The sequence below is a fragment of the Ovis aries genome, chromosome 15, assembly GCF_016772045.2.
Source record: "Ovis aries strain OAR_USU_Benz2616 breed Rambouillet chromosome 15, ARS-UI_Ramb_v3.0, whole genome shotgun sequence".
Lineage (NCBI taxonomy): Eukaryota > Metazoa > Chordata > Mammalia > Artiodactyla > Bovidae > Ovis > Ovis aries.
The window spans coordinates 79,945,772-79,950,123 of NC_056068.1; the positions used below are offsets into that span (position 1 = coordinate 79,945,772).

Here is a 4,352-nt window from a genome sequence, read left to right on the forward strand (position 1 = left end):
CTCCTGCAGCCAAAAACTGACCAAGAACGTTCCTGTTTATGAACTAAAGCTGAGAAGTGCGTTTAGGGGGTTCCATTTTGAGTCGAGGAGCTTGGGTTCTCTGCTCTTAACCACTTCATGACCTTCCAGCGAGACTCAGAGCTGATCCATTCAGCCTCTAGGATTTGTTATTATTTTTGGATTCTCTGTAACCTGGGGATAATAATGTTTGGCTTACTTATCTTACAACACTTGGTGAAGATTGAATGTGAAAATATTTTAAAACATGAATCAATACCAGTGTTCCTAAAGTCATCTGTCCAGCTCCTTCATGATATTTTGCCTTGTACTGTGGTTTTTCTAAAAATTGGACTATTCTAAAAAATTTGTATTAAAAATATTTTATCCAGATCATGGTAAAGTGACACAATTAAAAAACAAAAATGAAAGCAACATAATGTTATTAATTGCTAGCTAGCTACTGTGAAGTGCTAAGGTTTGCTCTTAAAAAAAGAGACTAGATTAAGGAAGGTTTAAAGTCAAACTAGGGCTTCCCTGGTGGCTGAGTGGTTAAAGCGTCTGCCTGGAATGCGGGCGACCCGGGTTCGATCCCTGGAGTAGGGAAGATCCCCTGGAGAAGGAAATGGCAACCCACTCCGTATTCTTGCCTGGAGAGTTCCATGGAGGGAGGAGGCTGGTGGGCTACAGTTCACGGGGTCACAAAGAGTCGGACACGACTGAGTCAAATTAGTACCAGGTAGAAACTTTTTAACTCTGTAATCAGAAGAGTTAAGAAAGGAAAACTAGAAAAGGAAGAGCTTTTCCCTGATTCAGCTAGATGCTATTTAAAACAGCATGTTCCCGACCCAGGGATCGAACCTGGGTCTCCCCCATTGCAAGGCGACGCTTTAACCTCTGAGCCACCAGGGAAGCAGAAAAGGAAGAACTTTTCCCCGATTCAGCTAGATGCTATTTAGCCTAGCTGCATGGTGTGGGCTCTTTTTTTAAAAACGTTGAGGTATGGTAGATGGACAATGTCGTCTTAGCTGCTGGCATACAGTGCAGTGATTCAGTCACACGTGTGTGTGTGTCTATACGTGTGCATATACACGTGCGCTCCTCTTGCATTCTTCTGCTTTGCCATTTACTTCTTGCTGCTGAATACAGTTCCCTCTGCTCTGCAGTGGGACCTTGTTGTTTATCTGATAAGGTCTCATTCTTAAAAAACACTGGTGGAGGGAATTCCCTGGTGGTAGGACTTTACTGCTGAGGCCTGGGTTCAGTCCCTGGTCAGGGAACTAAGATCCTGTAAGCCAAGCAGCGCGGCCAAAATAAACACAGACAGACAAAAGTGATGTGTAAGAGTGTTTGTTTTTAACACGACCGACTGTATCACATGGGGAACTCTGCTCGGTGTTGTGTGGCAGCCTAGATGGGAGGGGAGTCTGGGGGAGAATGGACACGCGTGTATGTGTGGCCGAGCCCCTTTGCTGTCTACCTGAAACTATCAGAGCATTGTAAGCTGGCTATGCTGCTGCTGCTGCTGAGTCGCTTCAGTCGCGTCCGACTCTGTGTGACCCCATAGACGGCAGCCCACCAATCTCCCCTGTCCCTGGGATTCTCCAGGCGAGAACACTGGAGTGGGTTGCCATTTCCTTCTCCAATGCATGAAAGTGAAAAGGGAAAGTGAAGTCGCTCAGTCGTGTCCGACTCTTAGTGACCCCATGGACTGCAGCCCACCAGGCTCCTCTGTCCACGGGATTTTCCAGGCAAGGGCACTGGTTGCCATTGCCTTCTCCAAACTGGCTATACCCCAGGGCAAAATAAAAAGGTGAAAAAATACAAAGAACATTTGGTTTTACGGAGAGGTTTCCCCAGGGAAGAAAAAAGCTCAATGATCGGTGAATACTCGTTTGTGCCAGACCCTGTGTGAGCCCATTTTATCCTCATGGGAACCTTGATAACCAGCTGAGATGGGGATTAATGCCCCCTGGCTCAGAGGTTAAAGGGTCTACCTGCAAGGTGGGAGACCCGGGTTCAATCCCTGGGTCGGGAAAATCCCCTGGAGAAGGAAATGGCAACCCACTCCAGTACTCTTGCCTGGAGAATTCCATGGATGGAGAAGCCTGGTAGGTTATAGTCCACGGGGTCGCAAAGAGTTGGACACGACTGAGCTCACTTCACTTCGCTCGGGAAAACGGAGGGTCAGCGTTGTGTGCCTCGACTCGACATCTCACAGCTGCCGAAAGAGAGAAAAGCTCAACGGCAGCGTGAGCTCAGGTGCGCCTGTACCGCGTGTAATGCCATGATCCGGCTCCTCCTCATGACTCTTGGAGTTAAGGAAGAGCTGTGTTCGATGTCTGCTGGTGAGATGCGCGCACCAGAAAAAGTCAGAATAACGCACTGGTTGAGAACCAGATCTCTGGGGCCAGGCTGGCTGGATGCACACGCTGGCTCTGGTCCTTGTTTGCTGTGTGACTTCGGGCCGTTTACTCAACCTCTCTGTGCCTCAGATTCCTAAGGGATGATAAATAATAGTACTCATTTCAACTTGTTGTGTGAAGATTGAATGAACCGGTGTGTGTTGGTCATTTAAACGGTGCTGGTACAGGCTCCCGTCCATTCAGGGGAAAGGGTCAACATCACCCATGCTCCACCTTACGCCTGCCACGTTGCGGCTTGGGGGAAGACTGTTCCACCCTGCGTTAGGAAGGCGGCAGGCCGAGGCCTCTCTTCTTCAGAGCAGCCTTCACGTCTGTATTCCTCAGGCTGTAGATCAGAGGGTTCAGCGAGGGGATGGTCACCATGTGGAAGTCAGACACCACCTCGTTCTGTTCCGAGGAGCTGCGAGAGCTTGGCTGGGTGTACATAAAGGTGGTGGTGCCGTAGAAGAGGCAGAGGAGGGCGAGATGGGAGGCACACTTGGAGAGGGCTTTGCTCTGAGCTTTGAGGGAACGCATTGTTCAGACGGTCACCGGGATGTAGGCATAGGAGACCAGGGTAACGACGATGGTAAGGAGGATAACCAGGGCAGCAGACGGGAAGATGACGGCCTCAGCCTGGGCTGCATCTCTGCAGGCAAACTGGAGCACCGGGGGGATGTCACAGAAATAGTGGTTAATGATTTGGGGCCACAGTGGGGCAGCCTGAAGACGGTCCCGGTCAGCAAAGCTGAACTGGCAACAGAAGCCGTGTAGGTGGCCGCCACCAGCTGGACACAGAGACGTGGGGACGTGAGGCTGCGGTAGAGGAGAGCGTGGCAGACGGTGGCGAATCGATGGTAGGCCATGACGGCCAGGATCAGACACTCGGCGGTGCCGTGGAGCGCCGTGAGGGCCATCTGGACCACGCAGCCTGCGAAGGAGATGGGCTGGCTGGAGGCGAGCAAGCCCCACAGCAGCCCAGGGGTGTTCACCGTGGAGAAGGAGGAGGCTATGGTGGAAAGCACGCTCAGGAAGAAGTACGAGCGTGTGGAGCTGCGGCTCTGCGTGGATCAGGCTGATCATGCCCACGTTGCCCAGGAGGGTGAGCAGCAAGAGCGCAAAGAGGCCGCCCCCGAGCCCCGCCCGCGCTGTGAGCCCAGCAGGACGAACCAGCTGACGTGGGTGCAGTTCTCAGCTGCGGGGCACCTGTCAGGGCAGAGATGCCCACTTAAGGCCCGCTCACACCCTCGAAGCAGACCCGGGGTCCGGGCTGACGTTCGCTTAATGCCCCTCGAGTGGGCGGTGCTAGCGGGATGCTGGTGTGGATTGAACACCTACTGTGTGTCACGTGCTGACTCATTTCCTAAACGGCTGTTGAAAGCACACACATGCTTTCTCATTTCGATATTATGCCCATTTAACTATTCACAATAGCCGAGACAAGGAAGCAACCTAAATGTCCCCTGGCAGCTGAAGAGGTAAAGGAGATGTGAGGCAGGTATGCCGTGGGGTGTCAGTCGGCCGTAAGGAGAGCGAAATATCGCCACTCGCAGCGGCGTGGAGGCCCAGGGCCATCATGCCAAGTGGAGGAAGCCAGGAAGAGGAAGACAAGTACCGTTCGGCATCACACGTGGAATCTAAAAGATGATGCGAGTGAACTGGCCCACGAACCGGAAGCAGACTCACAGGCACGGAGCACGGACGTGTGCTTGCAAAGGGCACGGCGTGCGTGCGGGTGGCTTGGGAGTTTGGGATGAGCAGGTACAGACTATTGCATAGCATGTATGCAGACTGTAGCATGTACACAGACTGTTACATACAGGGTGGATAAACAGCAAGGCCCTACTATACAGCGCAAGGAACTACATTCGGTATCCTGTGATAAACCATAATGGGGAAGAATATGAAAAAGAACCTTTAGCTATGTGTAACTGAATCGCTTGGCTGTAT

General features: G+C 51.8%; 1 non-coding gene and 1 pseudogene across 1 annotated transcript; one reads left to right on the forward strand and one right to left on the reverse strand.

The window, feature by feature from the left end:
* The first annotated feature begins 531 nt into the window (after positions 1-531).
* Positions 532-604, forward strand: TRNAS-GGA (transfer RNA serine (anticodon GGA)). The gene has a single exon. It is a non-coding gene; the product is annotated as a tRNA-Ser (tRNA).
* A 2,080-nt stretch (positions 605-2,684) lies between these two features.
* On the reverse strand, positions 2,685-3,977 carry LOC106991630 (olfactory receptor 5P56-like; annotated as a pseudogene).
* Positions 3,978-4,352: the final 375 nt, after the last annotated feature.